General features: G+C 41.0%; 1 protein-coding gene and 1 pseudogene across 3 annotated transcripts in view; one reads left to right on the forward strand and one right to left on the reverse strand.

Annotated features, from left to right (window-relative positions):
• Nucleotides 1-17,755, forward strand: part of LOC308301964 (E3 ubiquitin-protein ligase TRIM39-like) — a 34,928-nt pseudogene extending 17,173 nt beyond the window's left edge. Inside the window, exons 2-3 of the transcript in view lie at nucleotides 5,417-6,709; nucleotides 17,729-17,755. The product of the transcript in view is annotated as an E3 ubiquitin-protein ligase TRIM39-like (transcript). The remainder of the gene's footprint in view (nucleotides 1-5,416; nucleotides 6,710-17,728) is intronic.
• Nucleotides 1-19,844, reverse strand: part of fgfrl1a (fibroblast growth factor receptor like 1a) — a 415,817-nt gene that overhangs the window by 153,779 nt on the left and 242,194 nt on the right. The window lies entirely within an intron of this gene.

Genomic DNA, 19,844 nt, shown 5'->3' on the forward strand with positions numbered 1-19,844 from the left:
CTTTTTTTTTACTGTGCTGTAGACTTCTATTTATATGGCACGAGTGCTGGTTGATTAACCTGGGGGAAAAAAACAAGTTACACTGTCCTGTGAAAAACGTAGTTATTCAATGTTGAATAAATGTGAATGATAGCATGTAGTTGTGTTTTCCGTCATCATGGGCACATTCATGTGTTTTTATAGGGCAAAAATAAGAATTAATATAAAAAATTAAGTGAATTAATTACTCGAATTAATTAATTAATTATCAAAAAATTTCGGCGCACGCGCAAAGCGCGTGCGCCATGAGATCCCCCCCTGGTCAAGACTTTTTCCTGCAGGAAACCCTGACGTATATGGAATAACCCCGGACGAAATGAATACCATCTTAGAGATCATGTGGGATACCGCATTCAACAAATCTTCCATTTTTCCCCACAGTCCCATATACTGTAGACAGTGAAACAGAAATCCTTTTATACTGGTAACACTTATAGCACACATCTGAATTAGTACTACTAAATATATTTAATTTAACATGTGTTACATGTTCTCATCAGCCAATTGTATTGTAATAGTGTAAGCAGAGTATTCACAGTTCACAGGGTCTGAGCCTTTGTACAGACATTCAAACAAACAACAAAAACAACAAAAAAATATAAAATATAATCGAAGATCTACACGCTCACAACACTTTTTTTTTTAAAGTGCCTACATTTGAATATAGAATGATATTAATTAAAGAAGAGATTTAAATTTGGAATGATTTAGCATTTTTACTCCAATACTCGAAAGTCGAAACAAATTGGACTGAACAGCTTTCATTTGTAGTTGAGTAATGTTTCACCAGGAGTATCTATACTTTGACTCAAGTACTGGTATAGAGTAGGCTGAAACATTACTGTTACCTGGCACAATCTTAAAATACACTCTTAAAAGATTAAGAAAAAACAGGTGGCGAAGAAAATAAAGACAACCTAGACTGTGTGTGTGTGTGTGTGTGTGTGTGTGTGTGTGTGTGTGTGTGTGTGTGCGTGCATGCGTGCGTGCATGCGTGCATGCGTGCGTGCATGGTGCATGCCTTCGAGGTTGGTTATATATGAAGATCCCTGATGTCATCAATATATGTCACTGGCCAGATTTTATTATAATTATTATTAATAAAGGATAAAATAAAATATAAATAAAATAAAAATGTATGGGCATTCCCAGAAACAAAATCCCTGTTATGCCCATGTATGGAGATTTCTAATGTCATCAATCTCAGGCCCTAACTGGCCCAAGAGCCTGCTTTACTCTGATTTACATCCTACCTTCCCCGAAAACGTTAATATTAAGTCCATATATGTATATGTATATATATTAATAAAGGATCAAATAAATAAAATGTCCATATACAGTATGGGCATTCCCAGATGATGCCCTGTTAGGGTACCCCCTAATGCCCATATATGGAGATCCCCAGGCATCAAACCCAGGCCCTAACTCGCCAAAGCCCTGCTTGGCTTTACTAATTAAGATACGTTTTAGGCCCATATATGGAGATCCCTGTCCCCATGTCATCAATATTACACATCTGGTGCCAACCCCGAGTTTCCCGAGTTTGTATTGATACCAACGCTGTGCCAACCCCGAGTTTCCCGAGTTTGGGCCGTTTTTGAAAAAAAAAAAAAAGAAAATCAAAAATTTTTTTTTCAATTTTTTTTTTGGACCTCCAGAAATGTATTAGGCATGATCGCGATCGCGAAATTGCATGTTTAACCCCCATACCAACCCATTCTTTCAAACATGGCAGCCATGTTTGTTTACATCTGAAGAAAACATAATGGCCCATAAATCATGAATGCCTGAACGGATTTCCAAGCGGATTTTTTTGTTTGAAAGCTGTGAACGGCATCTACACACGTGGTGCATCATCTAGGCATGGGCGTGCACTTTTTACACAATTGCACAATTACATGGAAGTCTATGGTAACCATGGCAACGCGAGACATTGAAGAGAAAAAATCATTGCAACATAAGTGTTAAGGACATATCTGGGAATGACCATATTTGGTAATGCCCATATATGGGCATGTTTTGACATAACATTGTTGACTATCATGCAGGGGTCTCCATATATGGGTAACTGGTCCAATATACATCACTGGCCAGATGGCCAAGAATTTGCACAACCTCGAGGTCGCATGTCGCCCTGATGCGTCTTACTAGTTTATATACATTGGACAAAAGGACAACAATGTGATGTCATACCGGTAGGTCAGTTATAGACATATATGAAGATCAGGGATCTCCATACTGTATATGGGCATACAATGATGTCACAATGTGATGTCACAACAGGTCAGCAGCTATAGACATTAAGGTGTTACTCACTCACTCACGGACGGACACGATGTGATGGTTTTCATGGTTAACTGCGACTTACGGTCACAATAATACGTAAACCGTCCTGACTTTGTCTTTGATACTGTACATCTCATTCAACCAATTAAATATTTGTGGAGTATAGGGAACAGCTATAAATGTGTACTATAGATTAGAGCAGAAGTGTGTGTGCCTGCGTGCGTGTCTGTGTGTGCGTGCGTGCGTGCGTGTCCGTGTGTGTGTGTGTGCCTGCAACGTATTACTTTACATGTGGGGACCAAAAGTATTTACAAGGATGGATGGACCTGTCTAACTTGATAGCAGGGAGGTCAGTTTTGAAGTGCCAGTGAGGGAATTTTCAAGTCAAATAGAGATTTTTAGACCCAAGGTTACAATTACTAAGATTCAGGTTTTGTCAGAAGTTGCATAAATACCTACACTCTATGACATCACACCACATACCTGGTGGGCGTTTCTGCGTGTGTGTGTGTGCGTGCGTGCGTGCGTGCGTGCGTGCGTGCGTGCGTGTGTGTGTGTGTGCATGTGCGTGTGCGTGCACGTGCATACATGAATGTGTGTGTGCACCTTGCGACAGTTCAGTAGTGTCATAGCTCCACCCCTTTCCAAACCATGATATCCTACAGGTTATAATTATTATTAATAAAGGATAAAATAAAATATAAATAAAATAAAAATGTATGGGCATTCCCAGAAACAAAATCCCTGTTATGCCCATGTATGGAGATTTCTAATGTCATCAATCTCAGGCCCTAACTGGCCCAAGAGCCTGCTTTACTCTGATTTACATCCTACCTTCCCCGAAAACGTTAATATTAAGTCCATATATGTATATGTATATATATTAATAAAGGATCAAATAAATAAAATGTCCATATACAGTATGGGCATTCCCAGATGATGCCCTGTTAGGGTACCCCCTAATGCCCATATATGGAGATCCCCAGGCATCAAACCCAGGCCCTAACTCGCCAAAGCCCTGCTTGGCTTTACTAATTAAGATACGTTTTAGGCCCATATATGGAGATCCCTGTCCCCATGTCATCAATATTACACATCTGGTGCCAACCCCGAGTTTCCCGAGTTTGTATTGATACCAACGCTGTGCCAACCCCGAGTTTCCCGAGTTTGGGCCGTTTTTGAAAAAAAAAAAGAAGAAAATCAAAAATTTTTTTTTCAATTTTTTTTTTGGACCTCCAGAAATGTATTAGGCATGATCGCGATCGCGAAATTGCATGTTTAACCCCCATACCAACCCATTCTTTCAAACATGGCAGCCATGTTTGTTTACATCTGAAGAAAACATAATGGCCCATAAATCATGAATGCCTGAACGGATTTCCAAGCGGATTTTTTTGTTTGAAAGCTGTGAACGGCATCTACACACGTGGTGCATCATCTAGGCATGGGCGTGCACTTTTTACACAATTGCACAATTACATGGAAGTCTATGGTAACCATGGCAACGCGAGACATTGAAGAGAAAAAATCATTGCAACATAAGTGTTAAGGACATATCTGGGAATGACCATATTTGGTAATGCCCATATATGGGCATGTTTTGACATAACATTGTTGACTATCATGCAGGGGTCTCCATATATGGGTAACTGGTCCAATATACATCACTGGCCAGATGGCCAAGAATTTGCACAACCTCGAGGTCGCATGTCGCCCTGATGCGTCTTACTAGTTTATATACATTGGACAAAAGGACAACAATGTGATGTCATACCGGTAGGTCAGTTATAGACATATATGAAGATCAGGGATCTCCATACTGTATATGGGCATACAATGATGTCACAATGTGATGTCACAACAGGTCAGCAGCTATAGACATTAAGGTGTTACTCACTCACTCACGGACGGACACGATGTGATGGTTTTCATGGTTAACTGCGACTTACGGTCACAATAATACGTAAACCGTCCTGACTTTGTCTTTGATACTGTACATCTCATTCAACCAATTAAATATTTGTGGAGTATAGGGAACAGCTATAAATGTGTACTATAGATTAGAGCAGAAGTGTGTGTGCCTGCGTGCGTGTCTGTGTGTGCGTGCGTGCGTGCGTGTCCGTGTGTGTGTGTGTGCCTGCAACGTATTACTTTACATGTGGGGACCAAAAGTATTTACAAGGATGGATGGACCTGTCTAACTTGATAGCAGGGAGGTCAGTTTTGAAGTGCCAGTGAGGGAATTTTCAAGTCAAATAGAGATTTTTAGACCCAAGGTTACAATTACTAAGATTCAGGTTTTGTCAGAAGTTGCATAAATACCTACACTCTATGACATCACACCACATACCTGGTGGGCGTTTCTGCGTGTGTGTGTGCGTGCGTGCGTGCGTGCGTGCGTGCGTGTGTGTGTGTGTGCATGTGCGTGTGCGTGCACGTGCATACATGAATGTGTGTGTGCACCTTGCGACAGTTCAGTAGTGTCATAGCTCCACCCCTTTCCAAACCATGATATCCTACAGGTTATTCTGCCTCTCCTCACTGACAACACACACACACACACACACACACACACACACACACACACACACACACACACACACACACACACACACACACACACACACAGAGACAGACAATAAGATTCACCTTCAGATCAAACACAACTTCCAGTGAGGGAGGACAGACTGTCTTCCTACAGCTACAGGAGGGAATACTGACCCAGACCACTGGAACCTGCTGCTGACTCTGTCAACTGAATGGACTTCAACAAGAACCAGGATTCAGTAAACTACAGGGAACATTTCTAGAGTATAGGGAGTGTTACCACCACTGACTGGCTGATTTCCTGGCTTGAAAACTGTGTTTGTGGCTTCACTCAGAGACGACCAAATGGCTTCCAAGTGGTCTCCTCTGGGAGAGGATTATTCCTGTCCTGTGTGTTGTGTCAATGGTTTCCAGTGGAAATAAGCTTAGTCTTTTCATGGATCTCCTTTTAGTAGACCTTGTACCAGTGAACTGTACCGTCATGAAACTGTACCTTTTCCTATGCAAACTTCTAATAAAGTCTTCAATCAATCAATCAATCAAGTGACATCTTTAAAGATCCCGTTCTCCTGTCCTGCAGCCATAGCTTCTGTAAAGCCTGTCTGCAGGAATGGTGGAGAGAGAAGGAAATAAAGGAATGTCCAGTTTGTAAAGCAAGACATTCAGTGGATCCACCCAGAAACCTGGCTCTGAAGAACCTGTGTGAGGCCTTCATGCAGGAGGGACATCAGAGAGCTCCAACGGGGTCTGAGGAGGTTCTCTGCAGTCTGCATGCTGAGAAACTCAAGCTGTTCTGCCTGGGATGTCAACAGCCAGTGTGTGTTGTGTGTCGAGATTCTAAAAAACACACCGGCCACAGTTTCAGACCCGTCGATGAAGCTGCTCTGGATCACACGGAGGAAGTCCAGAAATCACTGAAGCCTTTACAGGAGCAACTGGAGGTCTTTAAGAAATGTAAAATAAACAATGATCAAACAGCAGCACACATTCAATTCCAGACTCAGACAACAGAGATGCAGATTAAGGAACAGTTTAAGAAGATGCGTCAGTTTCTACAAGAGGAAGAGGAGGCCAGCATCACTGCACTGAGGGAGGAAGAGCAACAGAAGAGTCAGATGATGGAGGAGAAGATTGAAGGTCTGAACAGAGACATGTCAACTCTTTCAAACACAATCAGAGCCATAGAGGAGGAGCTGAGAGCTGAACACATCTCATTCCTGCAGAACTACAAGACCACAATGCAAAGAGTCCAGCTCACACTGCAGGACCCACAGCCGGTCACAGCCTGACCTTCAGAGTCTGGGACAAGATGAAGGACATTGTCTCCTACACTCCTGTCATTCTGGACCCCAACACGGCCCATCCACAATACACCCTGTCTGATGATCTGACCAGTGTGAGATGTGGAGAGGAACAGCAGCTTCCTGACAACCCAGAGAGGTTTGACCACTATGGCTTCGTCCTGGGTTCTGAGAGCTTCAACTCAGGGACTCACAGCTGGGCTGTTGAGGTTGGAGACAATACAGACTGGTCAGTAGGTGTGTTACCAGAGTCCTATCAGAGGAAGGGGGAAGAAGGGGGTCAGTTCTGGAGAATGCAGTTAGATGACGGTAAATACACATCAAGCTTCTCACCAGGGTCAACCACTGATCTCTCAGTGAAGCAGAAACCTCAGAGGATCAGAGTCCAGCTGGACTGGAAAAGAGGAAAGCTGTCTTTCTCTGATGCTGATACTAACACACACCTGCACACCTTGACACACACTTTCACCAACACACTATTTCCATACATTTACAATGGTCAGATTGGTGGTTCTCTGAAGATGTTACCAGGGAAGGTCAGTGTAACTCTGGAAAACGTAGTTGGACATGATGTTGGTGGTGATGATGATGGTGATGGTGATGTTGGTGATGGTGATGATGGTGGTGATGATGGTGGTGGTGGTGATGGTGGTGATGGTGGTGATGATGATGATGATGATGATGATGATGATGATGATTTTAATTATTATGACGACGATTAATCTCTTTCCATGGACCCGTAATCGGGTAACGGCGGCGCGGAATCCAATACATTGTCACATCTTTAGAGCTAATTTTCTCTGAGGAACTGTGTTCCTAGGGCAGCGGAAACGTTTTTTTTGCGGCTGAATAGCTTCAGATCGGTCTTCTAAAAAATAAAACAGCCGATTGCTAACTGTTAGATAACTCCCTCCGGTTCACTCTCATAACACTCATTGCAGTGAAAAGCCAAGCCAGTTCTGCCTGGATACCCGGATGTGATAGTGAAGGCTTATGGGAGAATGTCTGGCACTCTAGCGGCACCTTGTGGCCCCTGGCAGTTATCCAGTTAAGAAGTTGAGTCTTCAAAGAGAACCATATAAAGGAACATTACTAGTAGTATCTGACAGAAACCTCTTAAACTGGATCATACTACACTGTAGTATGATCAACAATAATAGTAATGCTAAACATTATGTAATGTTTATAATTATAATGTTAATGATTGTTTGTTACTGAAGGTTATTATTAAAATATTTTAGGTTCAGAGTTAAATGATCAAAGTAATACATAATAACTGCAAAGCAGCAATTTGGGTTTTCAAGCCCACATGGACTGCGAGGGTCCACAACCCATGAATGCGTTTCAAACTGGTGGCTACACCTAATTGGAGATTGGTTTTATGAAACATATAATAATACTTTAATGTATATTCAGATTTGTTTTTTGCATCTGTAGTAGTTTTACTTTATGTAATGTATCAGACTAATACAACACCCCCCCCCCCCCCATTATTTTCAAGTATTATACACAGATCAATAACATGTGGTTAAAAACTTTAAACCTGCAATATGAAAATGACTTATGATTGACATACTGATAATCCTGTCCTGCAGTAGAAAATAATGTAAAGAATAAACAAATGAACGGGGGATTGAGAAGGAGAAGGATGGAAATGAACAGGAGACATCTTTTTTAACTGTACCATGGTCTACTCTACATGCTCACTGAAATGCCCTGTTAACTGTTTATTTTACTGTCGCTCAATGAGATGGGGAGACAGTGTTTCTGATGTGTAATGTGAATGCATTCATAATTAAAGTAGAATGACTCTGAAGTCATGGTTGTTTTTATCCCAAGGAATGTTTTTTGTGCAAAACAAATGGTTGCAAATGGATTCAGATTGAATAATGAAAAACCCCTAGTTTGTCCCCTCACATGCTACTTAAAGCATATTTATTTTGGTGTGTTTTATCCTGTATAGTTAATTTAATGGGACTCCAACTTTCAGCAGCTGTAACAGATTCTCCTAGGGAAACTGAATTTCAGTCTTTGTGTTACTAGACACCTTTACAAACACATTGGTGAAGGATTTTTTTGGTAAGGAATTTATTCCAGGATATGACACTATTTCTGAAGATATCCTCCGACTATTAGTATAGTATGACTAGGCATGAGGAGACGCATATGTGTGTCCAGGTTTCATGGCTGTACGTCAAACAGAGCATGAGCTATACCAAAGTTCAAAGTTTGCACTTTCAAAGGCTTCCTACAGCGCCACCCTTTGGCCGATTGCTGTAAAAAGTAATAGCACACGTCGCCACAGTAAGCTGAACAAATTGATGTTTGAATATCGATTTTCGGTGTAAGTATGTAGGAGTAGAAAGGTGCCAAAGTTTTGAGGAGAACTTGATATAGTATAGTATATAGTATGACTGACTGCCTGGAAATAATGGCAATAACATTTCAGCGAGCCCACAATAAACAACAAAAGGAAACATTGCTGCTTTTCTTTTTTAGGGGCATGTAGATTTGAGAATCGTCAGCATAAACGTGAAAGGAGATGCCAACATTGTCCCAAGGGGAGAAGACATAGTAGAGGGAACAGTATTGTCCCAAGGATCGAGCCCTGAGGGACCCTGGGAGACAGGGGGATGGAAGACGATACACAATCTCCAAATTTGACTGAAAAACACCTCTCAGATAGATAGGAGGAGAACCAATCTAAAACAGTCTCCCTAAACACCGACACAATGTTCTAATCTTGAAATTAAGAGTTTTATGATCAAGAGTATCAAAGTTAAATCGAGGAGCAGCAGAAAAGCCAGAGTCAGTGGTCCATAAAGCTGCGTTCCAAACCTGAAGCCATTTCTTCTATTCTAGTCACCTCTACCGCCTCACTTTGGTCGTGCAGGTCAGCGTTGGTAAAATAAATCATGTCCCGTTGGAATCAAGGCGAAACACCCAGAAAAAAGGGAGTCCCAACTCCAAACACCAAAAACATGTCCGTGTCTACGGACAACATCAATGCTGATTGGCTGTCAGGACGCAATGGGTGGAGTCAGGGGGAAGCGAAGGTCGCTTCAGTTGTAACGAGGCGACCGTTCGCACCGTTCGCGCTGCCCCGTTTGGATCGTTCGCCCCACGCCCGTTTGCGCCGCGCTTGGTCGCGTGTCATCTCGTCTTTGCATTCACTTTGTATGTAATCACGGTGCTCGAACCAGCCAGGTTTGAATCCAGCTTAAGACATAATTGAGAACCCTCATAAATGCTGACTCAGTACTCTGAAACACTTTAAACCCAGATTGAAAAATGGTGGGTAGTTTGCATAAAAGACTGTGATAACACCGTCTGTTCAAGGATCTTTGAAATGAATGGAAGCTTTGGAATAGGTCTGTAATTTGTTAAGACAGAGGTATCCACATTTATTTTGTAATCAATGGTGCCACAACATCTTTCTTGATGTAGGCCTATAAAAGTACCAGTAACACGCCCAAGGGCGAAAAGTGACCTCGCCCTAAAGAGCACCATATCTTGGCCATCTGGCCAGTGATGTACTGTATATCGGACCATATTAATATTGATGACGTCAGGAATCTCCATATATGGGATATAAAAGGGATTATGGGGAATACCCATATAAGGACTTTTACATATATGGAGATCCAGGCGATGGTAGTCGGCTCCACATAGAGATGTCCATATACAGTATGGGCATAAAAGGGATTTGGTTCCCCAGGCATCACATGGATCTCCATATCTCCATATATGGGCATAAAGGGGATTTGGTACCCCTGGCATCACAGGGATCTCCATATATGGGCATACAAGGGATTTGGTTTTCCTGACATCACAGTGATGTCAGAGTGTGAAAGTCAATCAACAAAAAAGACAAGCGTTACCCATACAGAAACGGACAAGATGTGAATGTTTTGATAGTAAACTGCGACCTGCGGTCGCAACAACACCCGAGGCACGACTGCCAATTATGATGTTATTATGGACACAGACCTCTTTACTGTAGGGCAGGATGAGGTTTTGAGTTGAATTCACTGAGTTTTGTAAAGGACACATGGTTGAAATGATTAAATATAATCGTGTATCAATCAATCAATATTCAGAATGCCAGAATTATTCTTTGAACACTTAATTCATAATCAGAATCAACTTTATAATCACATCACTGGTTTACAGATGTAAGGAATTGGGTGGAATTCGCTATTGCGTGAGCTCGAATTTAGTTGTTTTCAGGAACTTGGCTATGCTGGCGGCTATGCCTGTATTGACTCATATTGGGACTGGTTGAAGAAATGGTAACGGTCTATGGATTTCATTTGGGCCGTGATATCCATTTAACAGTGGCTTCTGGGTTCTGGCACAGCAGTGAGTGTAGCGATAAAGATCTTATCCCTGACCTGGGATGCCTCCGTTATCTAGGCCAGTAGCACAGATGCAGATGTATGGGAAGAATACTGGCAAAACACATGCTGTTCCCAGGGGTGTTGCACCACATTCTGGGCCCAGGATTCACTGCGGGCCCCCCATGAATGTTCTTCATAGGGAGAGGGGATTTAACCCATTTAGACTGGGAACGCATTATTACGCATTATTTTGTGCTTTAAATATTGAAAAATAGCAGATATGCAAGCGCTGCGAGCTTGTAGATCTGCTATTTTAGAAAAATCGTGAAAATTGAATGTTTCAAATCCTTCTAAGGTTTTTTTTAAAACCTATGTTTCTATGTCAGTGGTGCTCAAACTTTTTCATGTGAAGGACCCCCAAAATGATATGAATTTGGCCACAGACCCCCATCTCAAAATATTTAGTTCCGAGGACCCCCCAGAAGCAAGATTTGAGTTACAAATGTTCGCTTAAAGATTCATACTTTCAAAGATTTGCACACATTTTCGCGACTTTTCAAAAATAGCAGATCTACAAGCTCGCAGCAGATCACTACACAGTTCTCATCAAACAAAGATATCAGCTACGCTGACCTTTTTAGGCCATGACCCCCAAAATAAACATATTTGAACTGGGAACCGCCACCCTGACAAGCACTTGGAATTGTAGGTATTACATTTAATGTGACTCGGTTCCGCAGATAAATATTGTGAAAATAGCTCACAAGAGCCTGTAGATCAGCTATTTTCACAATGTTCGCCTCTTGCTTACTTAATATTTGACAGTTTGGCCAGTCCTGTCGAATATTCCACTATTCGAATACTTTGAGGTCGAATAATTCGAATACTAAAAATCACTATTCGTGAATGCCCTAGTCAGCAATAACAATGACTAGCCCCACAACTCATGAAAATGACATAAAATACTCATCATTTCTTCTGCCTCTGCTCTGTGTGTCTGTTGAACGTCAAACAGACTAAGGTTCTGATTTTATTTTCATCGTGACATTGATAAAGTGATCCCACAGTGATCCTATCTCTCAACAGCCTCACGGACAGAGATGTGCACTTAAGACCAGTTGACAGCATTAAGTCACTTCTCCAAGTCTCCTCTTTGGTTCTGGTGAATGTCAGATGAAACGAGCTTCTGATTCCAGCAGACAGGCATGACTCCAATGAGAACACTGCAATACCCAGAGATGCACTGATGCATGTATCTATCTATTTGTTTATGTGGACACCTTTGAAGATAGCACAATACGCTATACTAATAATACATCTCTGTGGTATGTATACATGCAGTAGTGATGGCTACATCTTGGTTAATTCATTAGTACATAAATGGTAAATGGCGCATTTACTGTATATAGCACTTTTCTCCAAAACGCTTTACAATTTTATGTTTGGCAAGTCATAGCAATATCCTATCGTTTTAGCGATTTTAGTATTTTGATTTCAGTGAATGGGACAATATGTATTTTTAGACACAATAAGCCGGCAATGTCTTTGTTACTGTTTACACCAGCCCCCATAAGTCACATCTGCCCATGAAAGATTGCGGTGCATCTTGGGAAGTCTAAAAATCATATTTAGCCACGTGCCTGCATGCACATCTAAATCGTTAAAATCACTAAAACGATAGGTTTAGGTAGGTGTGTCAATCGCACGTGTATTATGTTGTGTCTTTTAATTTGTAATTTATGTACACAGTTCATGCCGTGTGCACGATTACAGATTTCCTCGAGAATAAATTCCTGTTTGATAATCTAGTAAACAGAGAGTGTCAGTGTTCTGATGTGCGCACGCACAACTCTGTGTGTGTGTGTGTGTGTGTGTGTGTGTGTGTGTGTGTGTGTGTGTGTGTGTGTGTGTGTGTGTGTGTGTGTGTGTGTGTGTGTGTGTGGGGGGGCTTGCAAAGCTATCTTTGTGGGGACCTCATGTCCAAAGATAGTACAATCCTTGCACAATACCTTGTGGGTACTTATTAATAGGTCCCCACAAGGTCTTTAGGGGTTAGGTTAAGGGTTAGGGTTAGGGTTAAAATGAATGGAATGTCCCCACAAAGATAGTAGACTATGTGTAATGTCCCCACAAAGTAGCAATTGCAAACATGTGTGTGTGTGTGTGTGTGTGTGTGTGTGTGTGTGTCTGTATGTGCACAAGATTATGCATGAGCGCCCAAATGTATTCCTGCTGCAACCCGGTGCATGTGTACGCATAATATCGTCGTTGTCGGGTAGAAACCTCGTATCTCCAAGTAAAGCCCTGCTTCATCATACAAGGCCGTAGCACAAAAGAAGTGAAAACAGCAGAATGAGCAGATCTACAAGCACACAACGCCTCGCGGTGCGAGGCGTTGTGTGCTTGTAGATCGGCTGTTTTCACTAGTTTGAATCATTTTCAAAATGATAAATGCAAAACAAACGGTTTTGGACGTACAAGGTTTTAACCCGACAACGACGATGTGTTATGTTATGTCAAACTACCGTACATGTGTATGCGTGCGTGTACGTGCGCGTGTGAGAGTTCTGTGTCTTCCGTCCAGGTCCATCCAGCAGACCATTAATCAGATGGTGATTTACAGAGCCGGCTTAAAGGGAGGCTCATTTATATTCCATTAGGGGATCCATCTCGGCCAATAAAATCTATCACTGTCCAAGTGTTATTACACAACGCTGTCCCTCGGACTTAAACATTCTGACATGACAAGTGGCGTTTAGGTCCGTGGTTTTCATTTAATGCTTTAACTATTGAAAAATAGCAGATATACAAGCTCACAGCTGCGAGCTTTCACAGCTGCGAGCTTAGATCTGCTATTTTTGAAAAATCATGAAAATCCGTGCAAATCTTTGAATATACAATTTTTAAAGTGAACATTTGTAACTCAAATATTTGCTTCTGGGTTGAAAAATCTCGAAAATTTGTGCAAATCTTTGAATATCTCATTTTTAAAGTGAACATTTGTAACTCAAATATTTGCTTCTGGGGGGTCCCTGATACAAAATATTTTGAGACGGGGGTCGGCGGCCAAATACATATAATTCTAAGGGTCCTTGACATGAAAGTGTTTGAGAACCACTGACGTAGAAACATACGTTTTTCAAAAAACCTTTAGAAGACACTTCTAGAATCGGGTCAAAATCGGGTCAAAATTCAAATGCGTATCTAAAATAAGGCCCCTCCACCTTGGGCCCTAGTAACTCAGTCCCACTTTCCCCCCTCTTGTGACGCCCCTGACCAACGGTATTGCTGTGTGTGTTCGGTCACCAAGCTTCTCAACCGCAGTATGAGCGGGGTACCGTACAAATTCAACACTTGCCATCTATCAACTGAAGTCAGTAGATTCATTTAAATAAATGAGTCATACAAGCTCTCGCATGCTTTCACTTTCACCAGCACTGTATATTTTCATGGAGAAAGCAGGTGCCTAGAACAAGTTACAGACAGTATATGCTAACAGTCATTTGCGTGCGCATGTGTGTGTGTGTGTGTGTGTGTGTGTGTGTGTGTGTGTGTGTGTGTGTGTGTGTGTGTGTTTCCTTAGAGCCTGGGGCGGTATAAAACATATTCATGGAAGGTGTTCCATGAATGTTTTATAGTTTTTTTCCACAGTCTTTTATAGTTTTTTCTTCTTCTAAAATGTTATTTGTGCAGGTACATTTATTAGGAACACGTTGCTTTTTACAGAAACAGCCAAGGTACAACCACAGCCTCGCCGTTGGTCTGTGAGAAAGCACCAATACGCTGAAGCCCACGGCAAAGCGGCGTGGCCATTTAGCCTTCTCAGAGGTGTCAATTTGGTATGGCAGGGGTATGCAGCTGCCATACCATGGGTCCGGGGGGAGAATAAAAGTTACTTTTAAATATAGATCCATGAATGTCTCTTTGTCTATCTGTGCTGGTTATTATGTTGTTAAATTACATTAAAATAACTACAAATGCAAAATTTAACAAAGTTGTCACTTTAACAAGGTATTATAATTATATTCTCCACACTTGTATTCTCCCCATCTTGACAGAATGGTATATTCCCAGGTTCCGCAGGTCAGCTGCACAGGTGCAATGCATTATTGTTAATTGTGGCACTTTTACTAACATACCAAGTTTAGCTGCACTTGAACGACCATTCCAGGCTGCCATATCCAGCCCAAGAAACCATAGAAACGGGGGGGAAAATAGAATGTACTTCTTAAAAGAAATGTATCATGCCTGTTGCTAAGGTATGGCAACATGACTGGTTGTCTTGCACGCGCACGAAGGCGTGCGTGCAAGACACCAGTCATGTTGCCATACCTTAGCTTTTTCTGAACTGACGCCACTGAGCACTCTCAGAGCCGCATGCTCAGCAAAGTGGATTTGCGTAGGCGCCCTAGCAGTTGGATTTGGCATTGTATGCCCACGGCTTAATGACCCGCACCACAGTAAAACCTTCACTGGAGCGGTTTACAGGTCGAGTATCTTGCTCAAGGGCAAGATAAATGAAATGCACCTTAATGTTATTAAGGAGATGTAACTGAGATACCTCCCAAGCACTGACCCTGACTGTAGGTTGAATCGATCAAAGGATTTATGCATGCATGCAGGGACGTGCTGGGCCCATGCTTCAGCCCGGGAAAAAGAGTTGGAGAGGCCCTCATTGCTCGCTATAGAGAGAGATCTCTCTCTATAGCGCTGCTGCTACTTTGCCATTTCAGATCATGACAAGTGACAAGCCAGTGGGCCAATTACCCGAGTTGGTAACCCTTTACTTTCCGGTACAGTAATTACATGGTAGTTACCACGTAATTACAAGGTAATTACAATGTATTTTACATAGTAATTACCTGGTGTTACCTGGTAATTCCCAGATACATTCCTGAGAACTACCAGGTAATTACTAGGTAATTTAAAGCATGTACCTCGTAATTCCATAGTAACTACCTGGTAATACACTTAGCAATTACTATGTTTATTACCCGGTAGTTACCTGGTATTTTCTTGTATACTACAAGGTAATTATTAGGTAATTATAAGTATTTTATTATGTATTTAGCATGTAATTATAGTGTAACTACCTGGTAATACACTTAGCAATTACTAGGTTTATTATCCGGTAGTTACCTGGTATTTTCTTGTATACTACAAGGTAATTATTAGGTAATTATAAGTATTTTATTATGTATTTAGCATGTAATTATAGTGTAACTACCTGGTAATACACATAGTAATTACAAGGTATATTGCCTGGTATTTACCAGGTATTTTCTTTGATACTACCAGGAATTTATGAGTAGTTGCTTATGCAATTACTATATATTTACATGGTAACTACCATGTAATATACCTATTAATGTCTAGGTAATTCCTATGTATTTTCTTAGAAATTACTAGGTAATTACCGTTTAATTTCATGTTAACTATCATGTTATTTACCTGGTCCTTACCTTGATAGGTAACCCATTATAATCTGTGCATATACAAAGGTACTTACCTGGTATTTACCCAATAACTCCAAAAAGTATTTACAGGGAAATTACCCAGTAGTTACTGTTGGTTTGTACTGTAAAGTAAAGCGTGATCAATTCCATGACCTTACCTGGTAATTACTCAGTATTAACCCAATAACTACAAAAGGTATTTACAGGGAAATTACCCAGTAGTTACTGTTGGTTTGTACTGTAAAGTAAAGCGTGATCAATTCCATGACCTTACCTGGTAATTACTAAGTGTTTACCCTGTAACCAGAATAATTATGTGCCTTGCATTTAGCCAGTGTAAGTGCAACTACTGAAAAATAAGTACTTTTTTTTTGGGACCAAATGGCATCATGGCCATGGGTGGATAAAATAACCAGGCCTCAAAAATGACCAGTGTCGTTCATTTGTGTTCAGTGCATGCTTCTCCGGTGTCCGTGAGTCTGCTTCTCCCCTGGACAGCACACTGCATCTGAAATCCAGTTCCCACCCCAAGCACCAGCAAGCAACCCCACCATAACCAAGGCATGATACAACACAAATATAAATTCATTACATTAACACCTCCTCAACCACCACCAACCTTGACATAACACGCAAAAAAACAGGTGAGCTGGCAAAGAGATTTCTTTATAAAATGCTGTAATGCTTTTCAATAAACAAACAAAAAAAAAATCACATGTTCGACAGTGCAATACTATAAAAAAACTATTTACAAGAAGTACACAAAATGACAGTTGATTCTTCACACATTGGTTGCCAACCCCGAGTTCCCCGAGTTTATAATGGTACCCCCCAATTGCCAACCCCGAGTTCCCCGACCAAAAAAGAAAAAAACATTTTTGGACCTCTAGAAATGTATTAGGCATGATCGCGATTTTGCATGTTTAACCCCCATACAACCCCCATACAACTCAGGTAGCAGACCTCCAAGCTCACAACAGTGTAAAACATAATGGCTGCTATCTCATGAATGCCTGAACGGATTTCCAATCGGATTCTTTTGTTTGAAAGCTGGGAGCATTGTGCACACACATGGTGCATGATGTAGGCATGGGCGTGCATGATCCGTGCACTATGAATTACATGGAGTCTATGGAGACCTTGGCAACTTGGACCCTCAAGAGATTTTTTTTTTTAAGGCAACAAATGTGTTCATATACATATGAGTCGAACCGCTGAGATAATTTTAACACAGTTCTTATATGAAATATATGAAAAGGGTCTAGGGGAATTCAGAATGGGGGAAGAAAATGACGAACCAGCTAGGATGGGTAAATTACGACACGCTTTATTGTTCTAAGGTTTAAGGCGCTTTCCCACTGCGCCCGATAACGATAGTTTTCAATTGAAGTGGATGGCAGCTTCCACAACACAACGATATAGCCGTCATAATTGACGTGAACGCCATCGCCGACATGTCGCTATCGTTATCGGGCGCAGTGGGAAAGGGCCATTACACTTGGTAACATGCTCTGACATCCTTGAACAATCGTCCAAGAATGCCCTCCCTGTGTTCCCTCCCCAGCCAGTAATGCCACTCGATGAACCGTAGGTTCATCTTCAGTGCCTTCTCTCAGTGAGGTTCCCCCTGTACCTATAGATGTCTTCCTTGCAACTATTTTAGAGTATAAACTAATTTGAGTAAACTAGTCTGTATCTATTTTGTTTCTATGTTCAAATATCCTGAGTTAACTCTTTTTCCTTTTCTTTCCTTCCACAGGTAAAAACCCAAACCAAGAATGGATGATCACAGGTAGAGGTAAGTATCAAAAATCAAAATAGAACAATGAATTTCAATTACTTGGAATGTAATGAAAATAATAAAATACAAAAATAAATGTACTTCAATGCTCAATGTTCAATTCAAAATCAAATGTCCTCTTATTCAAAAATCAAATACATCTAATATGGCTCAGTCTTTTTCAGTTAGATCCAAAAAGAAAAATATGACACTTTAATACTGTCCTTTTTCAGCTCAGTGTGTCTAAATCCGAAGGCACTTTGACTCAGTGCTTAAGTTGTACCTTAATACTGTAAGTTCAGTCCAAAAAATTAAATAAAACTGGTGTCTCAATTATCTCAGTCCAAAAAATGAAATAAAGTAATCCGTTCGAAATTGTACTCCGATACTCCTACCAGTCTGGCAGTGAGTGACTCTGTTGGTTGGTTGTGCAAAGTGGTCCCTTTGCACTGCTTGTAGATCAGCTATCTAATGTCCGTGGGCCTCCTTGCTCGCCATCCTGTATCTCCAGGAAATATCATGGGGTGTTTCCCAGCAAGGGAAAAAACCTGACCTGTACAACAGGCCATAAAGAAAATAACATCACTATAAGTAACTCAAATCAAAACATCAAAGTGTTTCAGGCAATGTGTGACTGTGGGCCAATTAACACTAGCTGAAGTAGACAACTAGGCCCAAATTGATGGCTGATTGCTGTCAGCTGGCTGCCCAGCTCAGTTACTCTGATTACATAAATCCGTTTTTTACCATGGATAAATCTTCACATTTAACACCAGAAACATGCACAATACCCTTGTATTCCTTAAATAATGCAAAACGTTTTCATTACAAGTGCAAAAACAATGATTTAGTGCAATTATTCCGTTTTCAACTCACCAAAACAATTGGCTGTACAAACACAAACAAACAGCTTCTTCCTGTACAAGGGCTGCTCCCAGGTTTGACCAAACGTTCCCCCAAAAGGTGGCTTGCTTGTCACACTTTTAGGCTTGTAATCAAACAGTTTCTGGTAGTTTTCTTATCATAAATCAATTCACTTTTCAGTTCAGTTCTGACGTTCACTCCTCCTTCTCTCTCTCTCCTCTCCAGGTAATGACAGGCTGCACACACCATCTGCCCTTAAAGGGGAAGTACGTCATCTGCCACTTAAAGGCATATGTTGTGTTTTCTGTACATGTACAGTTTTAAAGTAGCTTCTTAACATAATAAAACCATTCCCATTTTAAACCAACGTATGAATTCTGTATTTATTAATCACTTGAGTGTCTTAATGAATTATTCATGCATTTAAAATGGGTATGTACAGAATATATACAGAAAATGAACAGTTCATTAAAATGCATGAATAATTCATTAAGACACTCAAGTGATTAATAAATACAGAATTCATACGTTGGTTTAAAATGGGAATGGTTTTATTATGTTAAGAAGCTACTTTAAAACTGTACATGTACGGAAAACACAACATATGCCTTTAAGTGGCAGATGACGTACTTCCCCTTTAAGGGCAGAGTGTGTGTGCAGCCTGTCATTACCTGGAGAGGAGAGAGAGAGAAGGAGGAGTGAACGTCAGAACTGAACTGAAAAGTGAATTGATTTATGATAAGAAAACTACCAGAAACTGTTTGATTACAAGCCTAAAAGTGTGACAAGCAAGCCACCTTTTGGGGGAACGTTTGGTCAAACCTGGGAGCAGCCCTTGTACAGGAAGAAGCTGTTTGTTTGTGTTTGTACAGCCAATTGTTTTGGTGAGTTGAAAACAGAATAATTGCACTAAATCATTGTTTTTGCACTTGTAATGAAAACGTTTTGCATTATTTAAGGAATACAAGGGTATTGTGCATGTTTCTGGTGTTAAATGTGAAGATTTATCCATGGTAAAAAACGGATTTATGTAATCAGAGTAACTGAGCTGGGCAGCCAGCTGACAGCAATCAGCCATCAATTTGGGCCTAGTTGTCTACTGCAGCTAGTGTTAATTGGCCCACAGTCACACAGTGCCTGAAACACTTTGATGTTTTGATTTGAGTTACTTATAGTGATGTTATTTTCTTTATGGCCTGTTGTACAGGTCAGGTTTTTTCCCTTGCTGGGA

The sequence above is a fragment of the Nannobrachium achirus genome, assembly GCF_963921795.1.
Source record: "Nannobrachium achirus genome assembly, chromosome: 17".
Taxonomy (NCBI): domain Eukaryota; kingdom Metazoa; phylum Chordata; class Actinopteri; order Myctophiformes; family Myctophidae; genus Nannobrachium; species Nannobrachium achirus.